This window comes from Ambystoma mexicanum, chromosome 2p (assembly GCF_040938575.1).
Source record: "Ambystoma mexicanum isolate Mex_15411 chromosome 2p, UKY_AmexF1_1, whole genome shotgun sequence".
Taxonomy (NCBI): Eukaryota; Metazoa; Chordata; class Amphibia; order Caudata; family Ambystomatidae; genus Ambystoma; species Ambystoma mexicanum.
In genome coordinates, this window is record NC_090923.1 from 1,153,172,593 (window position 1) to 1,153,195,403 (window position 22,811).

Here is a 22,811-nt window from a genome sequence, read left to right on the forward strand (position 1 = left end):
TTTCAGTACAAGGTACTGCCATCTGCCCCCTTAAGATTTTCAGAAATGCATGGCATTGGTAACTTCTCACCTGAGGACAATTGAGATTCATTTTTAACTAGCTGATATACCCAGCATTGCCTGGGTTTTCATTCCCTTATAGGTACAGGTAATTGTGCGATTGATGAAATGGTGTGGAATTGTATAAGGAACAACTCTTTCCCCAAGCCACAAACACATTTTGAGTTTTGCTGAAATGCAGGGAAAGGGGTGGGGTGGCTAAATGCCATGTAGCCAGCAATGTCCAGAGGGTCCTAACAGGTGACTGTGCAACATTTGGTGCAGATTGGCGAAACAGTGTGGAATTGTATATATACACTGTGACAATAAGGTAATTAAAGCAAGGATGCCACAGAAAGCACATTTAGATTTCCAAGAGACATGCAATGTCTTTCAAGACATGCAGCTTCATGTGAATCTACAAAAGGCTTTTGCCCCCTGCACGAATAATTCAGTACTTGGGATCAATTTTGGACACTGCTGAGGTCTTTCCTTTAGAGGAGAGACTCATCAGTTTCCAGGAAATGCAGACATCTGCAGTGTTCAGCCCAACCAACACTCTAGCTTGAGCTGCAGGGAGGGCATATTGTATCTTTCATGTTCCCAATGCGATTGAATATGGCACCCCTGCTGGAATGCCTTGATTCTATCGGTCTCAAAAAACACAAAACTACTAGGAAGAGGCTCTACCCCTGACTAACACAGCCTGGTGGGGCAAGAGGCTGAATATGACAGGAGGACCAATTCCCAAAAGTATCAAGCTACTAGTCTGGCATGGTCACCCACTCCTCATTTCTCCATATACACACACACCACCATTGTATTAATGGCCAGGACTCAACTATTACCTGGAGGGGATTTCACATTTTGAAGCCTGAGAGGATCTTTCAATTCTACAACAAAATCCAACTGACTTCCCTGGAGGGATGGCGCTCCCATTTGGGGACAATCTCAACACACCGGCCATATGGTCCTCAGAAGAGCTGAGGGTGGGTCACCTGGCTGTAAAAGCATTTCTTTCATTGTATTCCCTGTTCGTTCAAATGAACAAAGTGCTGACAATGTACTATCTGAACAAGCAGGAAGGTACCAGGTTGTGGCGACTTGTGGTAAACATAAATGATGGCATTTGCTTTTAGCCATGAACCTAAAGATCACCACCATGCTCATCCTGAGAGTCAAAACACTCTGGTGGCTTGTAACAACAAGGTTCTAAAATATATTTTCCATTGCTCAAGTTCTCCTAAAATAGCGTTTTCGGCTGCTACAAGGGATCTATGTTAAGACCACCCAGTATCAGTAGACAGCTTCTGTAACGCTCACCTGATTCCCGTAGAGGCGCTGGTCTTGACTGGGCGTATACCGTATCTTCAAAGGTGATGTGCAACACACGGCTGGCTCTTTGGGCTGGACCTCTGTGCACTGTATGTCTGACTTGAAGGGTGAGATGTCTGCAGATAGAAAATATGGGATTAAGGAACTGGGTTATTGAATGTCTCTCTCTTCTTCCCTTTCTCTTCTCCTGTAGAACCCCGAAGGTTAACGCTCTCACCTTAGGTAAGTGAACGCCGTGCTCTCCATCTGCCTCGGGGCAGGGTGCTGTAACCAGTTTCTTCACTGGATAAGGGGAGCAGGCCTCTTGACTTCAGAGGACTGCTGTCCGTCGTTTTCTGCACGAACGGTAAGTTTCGAGTAACTCTAATGTCTTTAAAGTCTTTAGTAATGATGTTTGTTGTTTTGCAGGGTTCCGGCGATGGCGGATGACGGGCTGAAGTGAGTTGAAGATGGAGCCCGTGTGATGAATAGAAGCGCCTGGAAGCACGTAAGTAAGCGCTTGTTGCCTGCTTCACGATGCGCTCTAACTGTCTTTTTATTTTGCAGGTACAAGTTCGGAGCGGGTGCCGGAATACCCACTGGGTTAGATGTGGAAAGGAGTAATGGCACGTGAGTATTAAAGTTCCCCAATGTCTTTAAACGCACCTTGTTTTGTCTTTCAGATGCGGGATGCAGCGCCGAAGGCCTCCGGAGCGTGCGAAGAGTTGGTAAACTTTTGTCTTTCAGATGCCGGAATGCAGAGTGAAGACCTCCGGAGCGCACGAAGAGTAGGTAAGCCTTTGTCCTTCAGATGCCGGAATGCACCGCGAGGCGTTGGTGACAGCCGATGGACCAGGTAAGTGAAGAGCTGTCACTGAAGACCGTAATGCTAACCTGTTCTTTCTTGTCTTTATAGGTGTTGCTGAAGACTGGATTCAGGATGGAAAGCCTTTTTCCTTAGGCCCAGGATCAGATGCAGAAGACACGATGAGCGTTCTGCTGCAGAGGATGCAGAATAACGCAAAGCAAGATTCATCCATCGGGTGTGGTTTAAATAGCCTCCTTTAGTGCTTAGGTGTCTCCTTCCACAGCCACGCCTAGTAAGAAAAGAGTTCCTGCTTTCCAGAAGAGTTCCAGGGTTCTGAATCTAGGGAGTGGCTCCTGCCCCACCCAACAGGAAAAGTAGTTCCAAACAGAAGAGGATCAGAGGCTCAACTGGCAGGCAAGTAAGCAGCATGGTCTGCTGCAGGTAAGTCCACCCAAGCATTATGAGCCCGGCGCTTCCAGCGCTGGGACTGGGCATATTTATGAGCCTGGTGCCACTGGCGCCAGGACTGGGTCCAAAAGGTCCCAATTGGGACAGGTTGGCACTCGGAACCTGGGTTATGGATCTGCTTCCAAGGGAGTTGGGAAAACCCTGACCTTTTGGAAGCAGAGATCATGACCGCTTCGCTGTGTCATGCCCTCTTGATAGACTGAGCATTTACTCTTTTTCTTCAACTCCCTGATTCTCCAGTTAATCCTCAGACAAAAAAGCCCAAGCAGTAACCATGATCTTGATCACACCAGCCTGGCAAGGTATAGTGGTCTCCCGTCCCACTCATCCAACTTCACAAGAGGTGGCGTGGAGTCTAGACCTGAATGGCAAGCTCTTGCATCATAACCTTTCAACACTGAACCTGATTGCATAGATCCTGAGTTCGTTCGATATGGGCATTTGAGAGATGCAAGAAGAGACTGCGAGAACTTCCCGTGCTTTCAAGTTGAAGTGCATCTTCCTGTGGTGATACCATGAGGGCCATGATCCTGTCACCTGGCCAGCTGAGCCGGTACTTCTTTCTCTTTAATGTGGGTCTACATCTTTGGCTCTCCCAATTTTTCAGACTACAGCTCCCATCACTTCTAGACAGCATAATTAGTGGTATGCGATCATGTAATTTGTAGTCTAATACATCTGGAGAGCCACATGTTCTGGGTTGCTGGTCTAGAAAATCTGGTGTCTTGTCTCTAAAAGTGCATTTGACTGTCCTTACTGTATGCCAAATGTCACCCTCTAGTTTCTTTTTGCCACACTAGTAAATGAGGATTTGCTGAACGGTCATAGAAAGATGTATGTACTCTTTGGGTGTTGAATGTGGTCCTTTCAAAGGGATTGTGTCCTCTGACATATTCCTCATCTTTGATAAATCCACTTCCAGCTTGCTGGCCTCAGAAAAGAATTTCGACAGTAGAGGGCGCTGTGCGTCGGTGTATCGACACCACCATAGGTATAGTCTTGCGCAGCGTCCGTTGCTTAGTTCCGTTTTTCCGCGCTTCGTGAGCCTCTGGAGGCGCAATGCTCGGTTCCATTCTTTGAAAAATCTTCAAAATTCATCGAAAATCTAAAGTTTCTAGCGATGGCATCTTCATTCGAACCCTCAACGCCATGATCCGGCTTTAAAAAATGTTGAGATTGTGAAAAGAAGATGTCTCTTAACGGATCCTCGCAGGATCTGTTTGTGGTCCCTGGGATCAGAGCATCATTGTTCAGAATGTGAGGACTGCAATCGGGATCCTTGAAGGAGGGCTGTTAACTTCTAGTCCTTCAAAATTATCCTCGGCTGAGTTCAGACATTCCTCTCCTTCTCCAGCATGGGGTCTGGCATGGATTCACATGCTCATGAATATTCCCCAGTAAAGAAAAAAATCAGTATCAGTTTCATTTCTGTACTGTCTTTCTTAGTAGTAACCAATCACTGATCTCTGGGTCATACTGCCCCCAGCCAATGACTGCCCTCTCCCTAAGCCCCTCCCCTGGCAGCCATCCTCAGAATTTTACTGCACGCTCAAGTGTTGGGAGTCCTCGTGTTTAGCTCTCAAGCTTTTTGCTGCTTTTTCATAGAGATGTTCTCATTTTATGATCAAATAGAGCCTCAAGCTCCACTGTGTCTACATTCGATCAACGGGAACCCGTTTTGGATTTTTCTGATTGATGCCCCTCAAGGGTGAAGTTTTCGTCGAGTTACGCTTCTTGGAGGAGTCCAGAAGTTTCTGTGGCCTACCCCGGACATGGCCCAGGAGAAAGGAAGCTCGACGCCCGGAAAGTTGTTCAGGGTTTGCCCTGGATGCCAGCTGCAGAATGTGTTCAAAGAGGACGAGCATTGAAAGTGCCTCTACTGCCTTCATGAGGACAAAACGCATGTGGAGAAGGACTGTGCGTTTTGCGGGAACATGTCGGAACGGACCATCAAGGATCGACATCTTCGTCTCGCCAACTGGCTGGAAGGAAAGAGCCCGTCAGGTGAGAAGAAGTCTGAGCGGTCTTCTAAGTCCTGTGAGGGCGCCCCGGCGACGGGGGCCCAACAGAAGGCAAAGCACCGCGAGTCTGCGGGCACTGGGAGTGCCGAACGGTCGGGTTCCTCGGCTGCCAGGCAGGGCGCATCCTCTCCAGCACCATCAACCACGAGCCAACGCTCTGGCTCGGGGAAGAGGAAAGTCGAGAACCCGGTGAAGCTTCTGAAGAGGCCCCGGTCGGTCTTGAAGGATCCAGCTGAGGCGGTGGCCCCCCCCTTCCCCCCAAGGTGAAGGCCACATGCCCGCAGAAGGTGATGAAGGCCTTGATTCACCCGGCTAAGGCCTCTATCGAGGAAGTTGCGGCAACCCTGACACAGCCTGGGGAGGCGAACTCAGGGCCCAGAGTTTCTCTGCCACTGCGGAGGGAAGCCTCTTTCAGTCCCATCGAGAAAACCCCAATGAAGACCCCGGCGGAAAAAGAGGGGGGGGGGCCGGTGGCCATTGTGGACACGGACACAGCCTCCGAGGAGGAACTGGTTGAAGTCTTGGAGGGCCTCGACGAGGGTGTTGAAGAGGCCCCGGTCCCACGGGAGGGATCCCGACGACGAGAGCGACGGCGGCACCGGCGAGGTTCCTAGTCAACCGTCGCTTCCGGAGCCACAGGACAACTCGGCGGCCATTTCATTGGCAATACATTCCTTATGTTCGGAGATGAGGACGAGATTGCCCCTACCACCGACGGAGGAGCTGGAACCAGGCCCGACGGAGGAGCCAGAGCCAGGCCTGTCGCGAAGTCCCCCAAACAAGAGAAGACGGACCCATCCAGCCCCGCATTTTCAGCCCTCGTGGCCTGCTCAGCCTCTGCCCACGTCCCTCGTACCTGGGGATGACACGGGAACGGACACAGCCACGACGGGTACGGATGATGACGGGACGGAGCTCCCATCGCCTCCAGCCCGGGCCTCCCCACCCGACGAGATTGGGTCTTTCCACGCTATGATAGCCAGGGCATCTGAGCTTTTTCAGCTCTGTCCCGAAGAGAAGGAAGGTTTCCTTTACCAACCGCGCAAGGCCAAGAGGAAGACAGTCCTCGCCATGCCTCTGTTGGATGACATCTGGGACGAGGGTCTCACCCTTCTCAAGAACCCGTCTACGACGCCTGCCAAGAGGGATCGGTACAAGTAGTACTGGGTCCCCGACGCGGCCCCTTTGTGCCTTAGGGCGCAACCGACCCCTGACTCTGTCGTCTCAGCGGCGGCCAAGAAGAAAGCGGGGGGGTGGCGCGCATCGGCCTCAACGTCAACTTCCCCGCCGGAAGGAAAGAAGCTGGATGCAATGGGACGACGAGTTATCTCGTCGGCGGCAACAACGATTAAGGCGGCCAACGCCCTCGCGATCGTGGCCCGCTTCAACAGGGAGTTATGGTACAAGATCGCCCCCCCTGTTGGACTTCCTACCGGACAACAAGAGGGCTGAGGCCCTGGCGATCTTGCAGGAAGGTGAAGTGGCGTCGGACCACGCCGTAACGGTGGCAACGGACATGGCCGACACTGGTTTCCACCAGCTAGGCAAGGGCGTTTGCCTCAGACGACGAGGGTGGCTCAAGGCGACGGATTTCTGCCAGGACGTACAAGCCAAGGTTTTGGACATGCCGTTCGACGGGTACACCCTGTTTGGGAAAACAGTGGATGAGTCCCTCCAAGCCATCAAGGCTGACACGGAGACAGCTAAGGCCCTAGGAGTTCTCCAGCAACGAAGGCCGTCCTTTCGGAGCTCTGGAGGCAAGCAGGGTGCCTCCAAAGGATTCGGTGGTGGCTCCTCTACGTACCGCCAAGCGGCCCACTCCTCGTCGCAGGAAGTCTATAGAGGACGAGGCAAGTCGGGTGGATCCCGCCGTCATCGGCAGGGAGGACAAGGCGGCAAGGTGTCCTCCAAGCAAGATTGAACCGACCGTGGCAACGGGCCCCCACCGAAGCACCCCGGTGGGAGGCCGGCTGGCGAACTTCGTCAGCGTGTGGGAGTCCATCTCCACTGACCGTTGGGTGCTGGACGCCCTGGCCCAGGGGCACGCCCTTGAATTTCTAAAAAAGTGCCCCCGCATTCCTCCCGTGGCCAGGAAAGAAAACCACGTCCCTCAACTACTGTTGGAGGTAAGGACGATGCTCAAGAAAGGTGCCATCGAGCTCGTCCCAAAGAGGCTCCAGGGCTCCGGAGTATACTCAAGGTACTTCCTCGTGAAAAAGAAGACAGGAGGGTGGCGACCCGTCCTAGACCTGCGACGACTGAACAAGTACAACAAGGCACAGAAGTTCCAGATGGTCGCCCTCCAGCACGTACTGGGACAGCTGGAGGAGGGCGATTTCCTGTCGTAGTTTGATTTGGAGGATGCATACTTTCCGGAAGTTCCTCAGGTTCGTGGTCCAAGGGTGGCACTACCAGTTGAAGGCCCTCCCGTTCGGATTGAAGTCAGCACCCAGGGTTTTCACCAAGTGCCTCGCTCCAGTGGCGGCGCGGCTACGCCTGCAGGGGATCCACGTCTACCCCTACCTGGACGATTGGCTCATCCGCGCAAGGACAAAGAAGCTCGCCGTAGAACACACAGCGAAGACCGTCCAGCTGCGCACGGACCTGGGGTTCTCCATCAACTTCCCCAAGTCCCACCTGGTCCCCTCTCAAGTCGCACTGTTTCTGGGAGCCAAGCTCGACACAGTGGCGCCTCTGGCCTCGCTGTCGGAGGAAATTACAAAGGCCATCCTAGGCAAGGTGCAGCGTCTGCTGGCCACGGTGAGGTCCATAAAGTCCCTCCTCGGGATGATGTCCTCTTGCGTTTATCTCGTGCGCCTGTGCAGGCTTCAGATGCACCCTCTACAGGAGTTCCGCGACGCCCGCTGGATTCAAGCGACGGGCAGCTTTGAGGACAGGATACCTCTCAACGAGACCTTCCGATGAGCGATCCGGAGACAGACTTTCAGACCCCGGCCCACCAGGTGACGGTGACGACGGATGCCTCCCTGGAGGGGTGGGGAGCACACACCGGAGATCTTCACGCGAGAGGCCTTTGGCTCCCGGAGGAGAAGCCGCTCCACATCAACATCCTGGAGCTCCGGGCAGTGTTCTGGGCCCTCAGGTTCTTTCTCCCGTCCCTCAAGGGCAAGGTGGTGAGGATCTTCACCGACAACACCACCACGATGTTCTACATCCGGAAGCAGGGCGGAACCAGATCCCCGGCCCTATCTAAGGAAGCCCAGGATCTGTGGCATTGGGCCGTTGCTCAAGGGATGTTTCTGGTGCCGTTTCATCTGGCAAGGATAAACCCCATCGCCGACTCACTCAGCAGAGAGCTGCGCTCGTGCCACGAGTCGGAACTACGCCAGGATCAAGTGGACCGACTCTTTCAGCGATGGGGCAAACCCCAGATCGACCTGTTCGCGACGAACTTCAAGTGCCAGAGGTCCGCCAGCGGGTTTCCCCAACCGAGGAGCATGGGTGATGCTTTCTCGTTCCCCTGGGACGGCCTGTTCCTATATGCGTTCTCTCCGTTGCTGTTGCTGCTCCGACTCATCAACCAGCTCAAGAGGTCCCGGTGCAGGATGATGGGTGATACTCGTTGCACCGGCGTGGCCGAGGCAGATCTAGTTCCCGGACCTTCTGGACTTGTCGGCGTCCCTACCGTTCAAGCTACCGACGGACGCAGATCTTCCTTCCAGAGAAGGATGCGCCATCCTTCATCACGAACCAGTGTCGCTGAACTTGCAGGCCTTGCTCCTGCAGCACTAGAGTTTGGAGGGTACGATATCCCGGCTGACTGCAGAGAGGTTCTTGCAAAGGCCAGGGCGTCCTCAACTCTCAAGTGCTACGGACATAAGTGGAAGAGGTTCTCTGTCTGGTGCCGTGCACAGAAGATTAACCCTCTGCGGATTACGGCCCCTCAAGTACTGCCGTACCTACTGTCACTGGCCAAAGCTGGACTGGCTCACGCCTCCATCAAAATACATCTGGCTGCAATCTCCCGATATACCAGAACTACGGGACGGGGGTCCTTGTGGTCTCATCGCCTGGTGAAGGAATTTATGAAGGGACTGTTCTGATCGTTCCCGCCGGTGAAGGCTCCTGCCCCAGCGTGGGAACTCAACGTGGTGCTGTCTAGGCTCATGGGGGTGCCCTATCCTGCAAGCCTCCATACTTGACTTTTCACGACACGAGGGTGGTGCTGAGGACGCACCCCTCCTTTATGCCCAAGGTGCCGTCGGACTTCCACCTGTTACCTGTTTTCTTCCCGTCGCCTTCGTTGCTGGCCGAGAGGACTTTGCACTTGCTGGATGTGGCTAGAGTGCTGAAGTTCTACGTGGACCGCACAAAGAGTTTTCGGAAGACGTCACAGCTGTTTGTGAACTTTGGACTTGTGAACCAAGGGAAGGCTCCCTCGAAGGCTTCCATTTCCAGATGGCTCTCCGGCTGCATCATGCACTGTCACCGGTTGACAAACTGACCGTTGCCCGGCCATCCGAGAGCCCATTCGACCAGAGCGATCGCTGCTACCATCGCTTTCTTGTCTGGTGTCCCCCTGCTGGACATCTGCAGGGCTGCTAGGTGGAGGTCGACGCACACCTTCACGAGATTCTACTGCGTCGACCGGGATTCCAGGGAGGAGTCCAGAGTCAGCCAAGCAGTGCTGCGCAACCTGTTCGCCTGAAGGTGGGCCTCTTAAGGAAGTTAGAGTGCTTAATGTTGAGTTTATGTAATGCTTAAGGTTGAGCCTTTGCCACCTCCCGTGGTTGTGCATGTGTGTGTACTGCAATGTATTCTTATATTCATGAGTTGTATTCATGAGCATGTGAATCCATGCCAGACCCCATGCCAGACCCCATGCTGGAGAAGGAACAAGTTACTTACCTGTAACTGTTGTTGTCCAGCATGGGTCTGGCATGGATTCACATGCGAACCCTCCCTCCTTCCCCTCTGCGGCTCTTCACTTGGTCATACTGCCACTGTAGGTGCTACCAAATCTGAGGATGGCTGCCAGCGGAAGGGCTTAGGGAGAGGGCAGTCATTGGCTGGGGGCAGTATGACCCAGAGATCAGTGATTGGTTACTACTAAGAAAGACAGATCAGAAACGAAACTGATACTGATTTTTTCTTTACCGAGTTTTCCCGGCCTGACAACGGGGAATATTCATGAGCATGTGAATCCATGCTGGAGAACAACAGTTACAGGTAAGTAACTTGTTCCTTGCCGTCAAAAGAAACATTCCTGGTCGAGATCTCGAAGCAGTTCCCATCACTCTTCGAGATTGAGACACTAAGGCGTCATAGATCTCCCTCTTGCTCAAATTCCCCGGAAACCTCAACTATGACACGGGCACCAGAGGTGTCGAAGGTTCCGACCCAGGCGTTGAGAGTGGCGTTGACAACTTCGCCGCCGAGTAGGATTCCGGTCCTCTCGGGTACATCAAAGCCCTTTTTGACGTTTTCAACCCCTTTTTTTACGGTTTTGTTGAGACCTACAACGTCTACGTCGACAACCACGACTTTATCACAAGCAGTAACCACCAATTTGGCACCTCCTTCTCTGGAAATGGGTTTTACTCCTTATCCAAGATCTGATTACTTCAGAGCTTTATCCTCTATATATGAGGAAGGGGAGGACTCTGACAATGAGACCTTTTGGATTACAAAGAACAGTACCCATTCCAGAGGAAGTAATTTCAGAAGAAAATAGATTGAAAGATCTACAAATAGTCTTTACAGGCGGCCAGTGGCATAGATACCTCTCCAGAGGCAGAATTTGCTAGACCAGAACCTGGAGAACATGCATAAATACCTTTCAGGGCCCTTCTGGCTAGAATTATGCAATTTATGGGTGGACTACACCTGCACCCACTTTCCAGCAAGATGATCTTACTGATATCTTAGATAAAGGGCCACAAGAGGCTCCTATCGTCCCCTTTTCATACTGCACTGCAGAGGAAAATATCCGTAAATTGGGAGATACCTGAAGTTATCCCTGCAGTAAATAAACTCTGCTAAATACAGAGTGTCAGCTTCAGACCTTGAATATCTAAGCAAGCACCCAACTCCAGAGAGTTTAGTTGTGCAGGCCGCAACGTCATCTAGCAGTAAGTCGGCATACCCACAAGACCGAGATGACAAAAGATTTGATGCCATGTCAATGACTATTCGGCATGCAGTAGGGTGCTTAAATCTATCAACGACACTTACACGCTAGCGAGATTCGGCCACACCCTTTGGGAGTGTGCTTCATCAGCGGCTGACTGTCTCCCAGAAGGGGAGGAACGAGAAGCATTCTTGAACATCAAGGATTTAATGTGCGAGTCCCTCCAAACAGGCATCGACTCTGCTGACAGCATCAGCAGAGCCATGGCGGTGAGTACCACAATCTGCAGATTTGCGTGGTTGCGGAAGTCTGGTTTTGCGCCTGATGTGCAAGCATGACTTCTGAATATGCTCTTTGACGGCACTTCTCTATTTGGCAAAAAGGCTGATGACAGCCTGGAGAAATTGCAGACATCAAAAGCAGCAGCGAAATCACTTGGGTCTGCAATCCGGCAAACTCCAAATCGCCCCACAGGTACATCCTGGAGGGGTAAATCCTTTTGCGTTTACTCTGCATTCGGAAAAGGCAGAGGACAGCCAGCTCAAAGGGGCCAGAGACGATTCACCCCGGGTGGACGGGTCAAAGGTACCAAACCTGCATAAGCAGGTGCTACTTTACCCTCAGCATCTGCGTCAGCCGCTTGTAAATCCCTCTGAGGTCTCCCCTCACAAGACACCAGTAGGAGGCAGGTTAACTCAACATCTGGCAGAATGGCAGGCTATTACGTCAGATGCTTGGGCATTGGAGACAGTTGCCCAAGGTTACTGCTTGCCTTTCCTACAAACTCCTCAGAGCCATCCACAAGGGAACAACTCTTTAAAGTTTCCAGACCTGCTCCTTATGCAGGAGATTTTAGACCTGCTAGAGAAAGGTGCCATAGAACCGGTACCTATAGCGGAGAGGAACAAGGGTTGGTATTCCCCCTACTTTCTAATACCAAAGAAGGACGGAGGATTGAGACCCATCTTGGACTTGCAAGAATTGAAGAAATTGCTCAGGAAAGACAAGTTCAAGATGGTAACCCTTTCTCAGATCCTTCAAGCCCTCCAGCTTCAGGACTGGTTGGTATCTCTAGACCTTCAGGATGCTTACTTCCATGTGCTAATTCATCTCAAACAAAGGAGGTACCTGAGATTCGCAATTGGCAACTCTATTAATTTTGAGTTCTGCCATTTGGGCTGACCTCCGCCCTGAGGGTCTTTACCACGCTAATGGCGTTTGTGGCTGCAAGTCTAAGGAGGGAAGGGATTCACGTCTACCCCTACCTAGGCGACTGGTTGATCAGAGCAGTGTCCCCGGAACAAGCACAGATTCATCTAGATCGTTTGCCATTTCCTCCACAAGCTGGGCTTCTCCCCCAACTTAGAGAAATCACAGATGATACCATCACAGAGATTCCAGTTCATTGGAGCAGTCCTGGACACATCCCTGGGAAAAGCCTTGCCACCAGAGGTGAGGGCTCAAGATATTCTACAGATGTTCACCAGGTTTCAAAATGCCCAACGTCTACCAGCCTTTGACTTTTTGAGGTTGCTAGGCCTCAATGCATCTTCCTAGTGCTAGAGGCTCGCCTGAGGATGAGATCTTTCCAGTGGGGGTTAAGGACCCAGTGGTCTCAATTCTCAGGAAAGATGTCAGATCTTCTACTAATCCCAGACAGAGTAGCTAGAGACCTTCAGTGGTGGGCCTGTCTGGAGAATATCTTGAAAGGAGAACAGTTTCGGCAACCATGGCCAGAGATAACAGAAGTCACGGATGCCTCACTCACGGGGTGGGGAGCCCATGCCAATGACTTGACCATCAGCGGTAGTTGGTCTCCATTGGAGTCCAGACTACACATCAACCTATTGGAGCTGAGAGCGATCAGACTAGTGTTGAAATCTTTCCAGACATCAGTACAGAAAAAAGAATGTCCTGATAATGACAGACAACACAGTGGCCATGCGCTACCTCAACAAAGAGGGGGCGTAGGGTCACTGCCTCTGTGCAGATAGGCAATGCAGCTCTGGTTCTGGGCAATTCAAGATGGAATCTCTCTATCAGCAGTTCACCTAGCCGGAGAGGAGAACTTGATGGCGGACGCTCTGAGCAGGCAGAACATAGTATCCCATAAGTGGGAACTAGCTCAGGAAGTCCTTCAAAAGATCTTCGCCCTTTGGGGAACCCCTCAAGTGGATATGTTCGCCACCAGTATCAACCGGAAGTGTGATCAGTATTGCTCAAGGGAATTTCCCCAGAGAGGATCTCTAGGGGACGCAAATGATCAGGAGGTTGAGAAGATCCTAATTGCCCCGGATTGGGCCAGGAGAACGTGGTACCTGGATCTTCTAGACATGTCCATCTGTCCTCTGATTCGTCTTCTGCAAAGAGAGGATCTTCTCTCGCAGAAGGGTGGTCAGGTTCTCCATCCGGATATCCGGACCCTCAACCTTCAGTTCTGGTTTCTGAAAGGCTGAGATACTAGGATTGGGATCTCCCGGATGACGTCAGCCAGGAGGCCAGCAACAAAATCTTTATACTGCTGCCGTTGGAAAAAGTTCTGCAGCTGGTGTAGAGAAAAGGATATTGAACCCGTTTCATGTAGTACACCGATGGTGTTATCTTTTTTGCTTTTATTTGGCAAATTCAGGTCTTCAAATTAGCACAATCAAGGACTATCTCGCAGCGCTGTCAATCTTCAAGTGCAATGCAGAGGAGCCTTCATACTTCAAATTGCCCTTAGTGATTGCATTTCTGAAAGGGTTAACTAATGTTTTTCCTCAAACTTTTTCAAGTTCCAATGTGGGACCTAAACCTAGTCTTGAAATTTCTAATGGGTACTCCATTCGAACCCCTTCATTCCTGTTGATTTAAAGTTTCTCACTCTTAAAACTATCTTTCTAGAGACTTTAACTTCAGCCAGAAGAGTGAGCGAATTACAAGCTTTATCTTGCAAACATCCACATGCAAATTTTTACAAAGATGAGGTTGTTCTATAAGTGAATCTGAATTTTCTCCCAAAGGTGGTCCCAGAATTCCACATTACAGAAAAGATAACCTTATCCTCGTTCTATCGTCCTCCCCATCCAGGGAAAGAGGACGAGAGATTACACAGGCTGGATCCAAGGCATGCCTTAAATTTTTACATTAGCAGACTTGCGAGGATTAGGCAAGCAGACCAATTGTTTGTGGGGTATGCATGGCACAAATTAGGTTTGCCTATTACAAATCAAACCATTTCAAGATGGATATTAACCATTATAGTGCTATAAATTGGCAGGAAAAGAGCCCCCTCAACATTTCAGGGCTCATTCAACCAGGGGTATTGCAGCCTCTTCAGCTCTCCAAAGAGAAGTTCCAAATAAGGACATAATGTGCGGCTGCCACATGGTCGTCTGCACACACTTTCACAAAATTGTACAGTCTTGATTCCTCCTCTAGCCAGGAGATGAAATTTGGAAAAGCTGTGTTGCACTCTGTGCATCTTTAAAGGGAAGCATTTCCCTTTACTCCCGCCGCCTCCTCTATATACTACTCCTATGCATAAGGCTAATGTACAACACTTCACATAGAAAGTACTGCTTTTTATAGCCATTATGTCAGCCAGACCATGTCGGTGAGATCCAAGCACTGTTTGCTGTGACGCGGCCTGCTCTCAGGCCCTGTCGGAGGTGGGAAGGAGCCTGACTCCCAATATCCTGATTGGTGCAGGTATACCCTCTCCTTTCTTTGATTGATGGTGGCGGCAGCACCACAGAGGATGGGAGCCTCAACCAGCAGGGACGCTGGAGGCTGAGACCGCACAGCAGCGGTCTACACAAAGCTGCTAATGGTGAAACAGGCCACAAGGAAAAGGGATGCTGTGGAGTCTCTCGTAGCCGGTGTGGCATCTTGTAACAGCACAGCGCTAGCAACAGTGTCAATTGGAGGGCCTGGAAAGACTTGGTCGAATGTGTTACCAGGAGCGGCTGTACCCGGTTAATTCCTAGTAAAGAATCCTTTAAAAGGCATACAACGAATCATGGATCTCTGGAGCCTCAACAAATTGCTCAGGTGCCAAACATTCTGGATGCTGACACACTGACATATCCCAAGGATCCAAGTGGGACATTTTCAATTATCCCCGACACTGCAAGATTTCTGCTTCCATGTCCAACATTGCTGGTACCTTAGTTAACCAATGGAACATTGGCACCAGGTCATGCCTTTTGGTCATTCAGGGTGCTGATAGAAGTTGACTCCATTGGCAGAGCGCCCATGCAGACAAGAATTTGTTTGTCCCTAGCTAATTGGCTTTTTAGGGACGGCAGCAAGCAACACCTACATCAAGCTGGCTAGCAATGTTTGGTTTTTCAGGTTTCTTGGCCGTGTGATGAGCAAAGACAAACTTGTTAGAGCCACAAAGCACCATACATTTCTTAGTCACTATCCTAGACCCTACAAACAACGCCAAACCAGTTGACTGCAGAATACCGAGCGCTTTCCTGATGGCAAGCTGGATATTTACAACCACAGTGATGGTCTCTTCTAGGTGCCTAAGACTCGTGGCATTGTGCGTCTCCTCTCAGCTTTGTGCACATTGAAGTGAAGTGTTGCAGGAAGAGCTTTGTGTGTGGGGGGCGGGTCACAATTCAATGAGATGACATCCAGATCATCATCATCATCAAGATATGTTGGTCGGGCTCTGGTGTAGTGAAACAGAACTTCAAGCCTTACCAGGGTATGCCACTGCAAACTTGGATAATAACTGGTGCTCTCAAAGGTTGGGGCTCCCACTGCTGTTCCTTTTTCGGCCTGGGGCTTTGGTCCGATTCAAAGAGGAAATTGGATATAACTACTCGTATGTCCCCTTCCTTCAATTCTTAAGGTGATCCTTCTTGACACGGGTTTGGAGCATGATGCAGAGCTGGATAAGTAGTGGCAAGGCAAACCCTGTTCAGCACCTCCCTCGAGCATGTACCTGGACACCACCATCTGTCCTTTTTCTCTGTGCAGACAAGTCGGAAGCATTTGTAGGGGTTGTGTATTTTTCAGGGAAAATTATGTTTTGTTTTTCATGTCCTGTACCGTAGGGTTTAAGAGCTGTCTTTTTGTTGTCCTCATCGTTGCAGTTTTCTTCACAAGGCTTAGTCCAGACCATTTTTTGCTCACGGTTGTGTTGTCTGAAACGCATAATCTCTCACCCACAGATGAGTGAGCTAGGAGGAACTCTGTGCCCCACCTGTGGTGGCCTTCAGAGACCTGGTGAACTAGGGGCGAGTACAAATCTTGTTTAACCTCAAGTTCCGAAGTGAAGAGACCTGTTCCCTACTGTTCTCAAGAGGGTGGTGGAACCTACCAGAGGCTTCTCCAATGTGTTCCATAGGTCGAGTTTCAGCTCTAGGGCCGAGGGTCCCTAGTCTGGTATTCCACTAAAGGTCTTGCTCTGGTGGGCTAATTGTGGCAGTGTGACTGAGGTTTTTGAAGTGATATTGGAGCGCAGTGTTCTTGGACAAAGTCCAGACTTCCACAATGGGTGTTAATGTTGCTTCACAGTCTGAGCAGTGCCTTAGACTGTTAAGGAGCTTCCCTTTTGGATTGATGGAATCTGTTTAATGACACTGCACAACTTCTGCCACAGTGCACTTGCATTACTCGTCCATGCACAGGTATGTAAAATGATGGAAATGCTCTGCAAACCTAAGTGAAATGGGGCGAAAGCTCTGCAAACGTATGGCAGAGAAGGTGGCAGAGAGGTATGCAAAATCAGTGAAACAATGCCTGGAAAGTCATCCCAGCATTGGAGAAGGCTCAACTACAGGAAGTAAAGGTTTCTATTGTGACTATTGTCTCCACTCTTTGGAGAAGAAGCCACCGTAAACCTTTTCTCCTGTGGCGATTTTGGGCTTGTTATGCCATCTGAGGAGATGGATGTAGCCATTGGTATTTGCACAGTGTATTCATATTTGACTTTCCTTCATGGCCTATCACCTACTGGAGCTAACCTGGGCATGTAGACCATCAGTGTGCCATACCCTGTCGTTGCCATGGCCCTATCCTGTCTGTTAGTGGATGCACTCGCCAGCAGGAAGAACATGTTCTATTCGGCCATGGCTCAATTGGTAATGCCGCAACAGACTGCTACAGTGCTGGCTTAACCACCTCTGCCAACATTTCCCCCTTGTTCCCATTTGTTCCCTCCCCCCCAGGTGGAGATCTGCTTACTCCCTTAGGGTTAGGTTTGACACCATCCTCCTAAGGATATAGATGAAGGTACTCGTATCTATCATTCACAAACTGCTTTTGCTCCTTATGGATTTTCTAGAGATAAAAGTTCCAGAACCTGCAGGGACAGGAGTACTGTCAGCGGTCCTTCCTTTTAAACAAAAGAAGGCAGGGATGTCATTGTAACAGGTTGTCATCAAATGAGCCAAAACATTGTAGGAATGCCTGCACATGGTGACTCTTAGCAACCGGTTTCTAAACTAAAAATTCCAGCTCTTGCCAGAAGACATATTGCTCCACAGTCAGTGGTGGTCATAGCCACTCTAGCGCATTTGGGGAGTACTACACACTTGACATCCTCCAAAACTTGAGCCTCTTTTCGATGCCAGCTGTTAAAGGCCCAACAAATGCCGGTGCTGTGTTGGCTGCATGTAATCAGAAATTGCTATTGTAGCAGATGTCCCGTCAGCTGGAAAAGCAAGTATTGTGGAATTAAAGGTAATTTTGTTGGACATATTGGAGAATGCAAAAGGACATGCAGACACTGTTAGAACTAGATGTCTGGGATTAGTCGGCAGAAGAGGCTCTTGGCTTTTAAACGCACTAAACATTTCCACTGAGGTCTAGGAAAGTCTGCAACCTTCCTTTCTGGGTCTCAGGGAGTCGAAGCTAGTATGGTAATGGTTACGTCACTGTCTCCGATCTCAAAGCTGCAGAGGCTCTCAGAAGATTTCGAGCCCGAGTACAGGAATGCAGATTGTAGAAACTCTAAGTTGTCTCAGCTTACAAAGACATCCGATAACAAATTGGTTCTTCCCTACCACCCTTTCCCCTCAGCCTCTAACACGTGACTGGGTCCCACCTAAAGAAAACCAGCGAGTGACCCTGTGTTACTGCTTAGAGATCAATTTTCAAAGACTGCTTGAATCTCTTTAAGAGGGTAGAGAGAGCCTTCAGCACATATGCTGATGGGGTTTTACTGCAGATGTTTTGCAATCCTAGAGGACAGAGGGATTGCCCACAAATGGGGATCTGAGCTCAACACCTACTTGCCTTGAAATTGGAAGGTGGGTTTGCTTTGTGCCATCTACTTTCAGGGTGCTTTTTCCAATTTGGCCATACATCACAAATTTCTCGGTTTAGTGACAAACTAGGGCTGTTTTCCGTTCAAGATGCTATTGTTTGTACTCCGCTCAGCAACTTAAGTCTTCAGAATGGTCATGTCTGTAAAGGCAGCCCTTCTTCGCTGAGGCAGGACATTTATCCGTACCTAGACAATTGCCTTGTTTGGGCGTCATCCTAGCTGCTGGAGACTCATTCATTTAAAGAAAATGTTGGTATAGTCCTTAGGGCTTTTGTTCAGTTGGAACACATGGACCTGTATCCCTATACAGACTTAGTACATGAGGTTCCTGCAGCACTTTAGCTGCTGCAGAACCACCCACCTTTGAATGTCAAGTAAGCATGGTCCCAGTCATTACATTTAAAGCTTATGCGGGTTATCTTCGTGTGCTAGTGGTGCCCTTATGCCAAATTGCACGAGGATTACACAGGATCATCTTTTGGTCAACTATCGTGCAACACTTTTTTTTTCCAGAGTGTTTAAAGCAGGAAATTGTGTAGCGGTTCCAGGAACATATGGCATTTTTAAACGCGCCTTGAAACACTTGTGTATAGGTGTGTTCCAAATGCCATATCATAAGACTGGTGACCTCCTTATTGAAGGAGAGTTCCAGGATCACTATTGTGACGCTCATCCCTGATACATTGGGGCCCTTAAGGTTCACAACCTATGGTCTTCCCCAAGATCAAAAATGTGCACATTCTTTTTGGGAATTGAAAGCCATCTTCTGAGCCTTAAAGTCGTTTCTGCTGTTGATAAGAGTGTTGATCCTCAGACATTATGCCAATGTTCTACCACAACAAATGGGTATTTTTGTTTTATATAGTGCAAACCTAGATCAAGAGCAACAAAGCACTATACAAGGGGCGCTGTTGTGCAGGGCATGCAATTAACAAGCTCCACATCGATCTGCCCTGAAACCTAGCACCAAGCTATCTGCAAAGTTGCTGCCCGGCGGGGCTGTGGAAGGAAGGACCCGAAAATGGCAGCTGCGCTGTGAAGGAGGAGAGCCTCGAGACTAGGGCTAGACAAGCGGGGACGCAGGTGGCAGTGTCCTGCATCAGAGGAGGAGTGGAGAGGTGACGGCTCCAAACCCGCTCCAGCCTTGCATGGAGGCCGGGAGGAGAGGATGTTGTCTCGGCCTCAATGGCCCACAGTGCTGACTCCCCAAGTCGGGCAGCGGATATAGAGACACTGAGACTCGGATTAGCCGGAGAAACTGGCCCTGCAATGCCCTGCTGTCAGCAGGTGTGACTTGGAAAACATCACTCCTGTGGAGAAAGTGCACCGTTGTGGCCCTGGATTTGGCATCACGCATCAAAGGAACAGATGAAGGACAAGACCCATATGGGGGTCCCGGAATAGGTGCGTCTGTGCTCCCCCACACCAGTGGCCAGCAGTGAATGGGTTGTGACGGGTGCCGCTGGGCACATAGGGAACTATAACGCACAGTTAGTGGCGTCAACGTGAGGAATCCCACTAGATATACCATGGACTACAAAAGGGCATCCAGTTCAATATGGGCATGGTGGGATGCTGCACATAAACCACAGGGTGAGAGTGCTGTGTTCTAAGGCAATAGCTAGCCAGTGGGTCTGGCTGACCGCTGTCCCACGGATCTGAGTGGGAGGGGGTGACGCAGCTTGTTAACAGCTCAGCCCATCTGGGAGGCGGCTTGGGCAAAGGCACCCCAACAAACCTAAGGAGCTGAAGTGTCGACCCAGGAGAGATCCAGGGCTGCCCGCCCAGCAGCTGCTTGCAGCAGGAAGCTTGCACCTGCAACGGTTGTATTTGTCCAGTGCAGGGCACAGCACCATAGGAGTGTTGTGAGCACGCCACTAACCCTTGTGGTAAAGTGCTGAAACCGCACATAGCAGGTAAGCATAGCACCACAAGAATGATGAAAGTTAAGGAGAATGTAAAGGAATATGGCAAACCAGACAAAAAATTGATGCATATACCACGGGGGAGAGGCCCCGGAGGAAGGAACAGGACACTGACCGGGATGAGGCAACAAGCGCAATGCAGGACATTTTAATGGCGATCCAAGAGGCGAGGGTGCAGTTGTAGCACAGGATAAATGCAGTGGGCATAGACGTTGGGAGTTCAGGAAGCAGAAGACCTCATATCCGTGGTCGAGGATGCAATCACGCCTTTGCAGGGGGACACTGAAACCCTGCTTAAAAGAACAGCGCTCCTGGAAAGTAGGATGGAAGCTACGGCCCCGCAGGAACAACATGCACCTAATTTGCTTGCTAGAGAAGGCGGAGGACAGGAGTTATTCCTGGAGAAATGGATTCTGGAATGGGTGGTGCCCCAGGGATTGTCACAGTTCTTCCCCAATGAGCGTGCGCATGGGGTCCTGTGGAGGAAACCACCCCCAGGAGCCCCACCCAGGCAAGAGATTGCATAACTGTTAAATTATCATGACAGGGACGTCATCCTCCAGGTGGCACGGAAGAAAGGGTCCTCACAACATAACAGAGCAGCAGTGGCAGTGTCCCCGGACTTCACCAAAGCGGTACAAAAGGCGTGGCAATCCTATGACTCGGTGAATAAGAAACTCTCAGAAAATGTAGTCAAGTATGCAATCAGTGGGGCCGCCTTTTGCGCCGCAGATTCATGCAGACGTTAGCCTCCACAGCTCCTCAGTAGCCGCGGACATCCTGCAGTTTAATCCTGGTTCCATGCATGCTTCAAAGCTTGTAAGCATTGCCCCGGGCAGCTGAACAACGCGGCAGCAGGCCGCTGCAATCCTGAAAATAATTGCACAAATGAACCCGGAGAACGGACCGTCGGTGGGGGAGTGCGGTAGCAGGTGCCATCTTTGAACCTGGCCCTGCGGCGTTGTCTGAGCCGGATGCCGAGGGTTGAAGCATTAGCGGCAGATACTAGCAGCCTCTCCAACCCCCCACATTCCCCCGGATGGGTGTGCAGCAGGCCCCTTTGCACAGCGTGCAGTGGCTGGGACTGCACAGCGCAAAGTAGAGTACCCGACACTGGGCACCCCTCCAGGCGGGAGAACTGTGACCGCAGATCGAGAGCCACCAAGGAGACTCCCGCGGCAGAATAATGTGAGCGGACCGGGGGCGGGGGTCTGCAATACATCCCACTGAACTGTAGCGGGGCTAGAGATGGGAGGACAGCCCCCAGTGCAGCGAGCCACAGCAGGGCACTCCCCCCCATCATCCAGATTATTACCTGGGCACCCCGAACTGCTGTGAGCCATCCCAGCTGGCGTCTGCTATCACCAGCCTCACCCACCACGTGGAAGAACAGCAGGTGCCCTTCCTTCTTCAAGTGGGAGGAAGATGGCACCACGCCACTGGCCAACATAGAGGACCTAGCAGCAGACTTATGGGAGAGGTGAAGGGAAGAAGTCATCAGGCCCGCTGCGACAGAATAAAGGTGCGGGGGAGAACAGTGGGGTGCATTCATCCACCATTGAAGCTACGACATGGGCACTCCTAGCCAAGAACCACCCCAAGACCATTCGGGGACCATGCTGGCCACCAGAGGTGGGGAGAGGCATCAGGATCAACGGCACACGGACACTCGCAATCTGACACCCGTCCGGGGGTGAGCAACAGTAAGCTTACAGAACTCTGCAAGGAAGATGTAGAAAGGCAGACCCGGCGCCACAATCAGTAACTGGGTATCCCCCTCCTCACCAGTGGGGTCACCGCCTGCCCACCCTGGCAAGGCACAACACGAAGGCAGAGGAGGAGTTAAGACTCCCCATGTGCCACACAGGTCAACCAGACCAAAAGGAAAAAGCCTGGGCCCTCACCGACGGGGCATTGATAACCACACTGTGCAGTGAGAAAGGGAGCTGACCGTGCAGCACCATGGTTAAAGACAAGGCTAAGAAGGCTGGACTCCAGTGCAAGATGGATCAGTATACAGTGGGTGCTTCCCAGCCCTCACGACCCACGCCACCGAGACTGCAGGCACCAAGGGGAGCTATCAGACTCCCAAATCACATTTTGCAACATAATGGGAGCCATAGGAGAATCTAGGTCCTCTATGGAGGAGAAAATGGATGGCCTCGCAACAGAAGTGACCTTCCTCAGGCAAGACATGTGAAACATGGCCTCAAGAGTCTGGGAGTCAGAGCTGCGAATTTCGGACTCGGAGGATGCCATTAAGAAAATGGAAAAACAACTGACGGTGGTCACCCAGAAGCTTACGCAAGTAGAAAATAGGGCAGAAGACAGTCAGGGAAGAGCGAGGCGAAATAACATTTACATACTTGAGTGCCAGAAAAGGAAGAAGGACCCATTATGGAGCTCTTCTTGGAACAGTGGCTAACGAGGCTCTTCGCCCTGAGGAAGCTCTCCAAGCTCTCCAAATTATTCTCGGTGGAAAGAACACACAGGATGCCAGCATGTTGCCCCATTCCCGGGGCACCCCCCCTCCACACCCCACCCCGGCACTATAATTGCATGCCTTTTGAACTACAGGGACCGGGACGCCCTGCTACAAAGGACGCGGGCTACAAGTCCCATAACCTACAATGGCTACCAGATTGGATTGATCTTCTCCAGACTACACTAGGGACGTCCAGAGAGCACGCCGATCCTTCGAATCGGTCAAAAGGGAGATGCATTCACTGGGCATAAAATACGAGCTCTTCTTCCCGGCGCAACTTAAAGTTTACTATGAGGGAACAGTGCACCTCTTCAACAATCTGAAGGAGGCATGGTCGTGGCTCGAAACGAACGTCCTCTAAGTGCGAGGACATCAGCTATCGAAAGGACGACC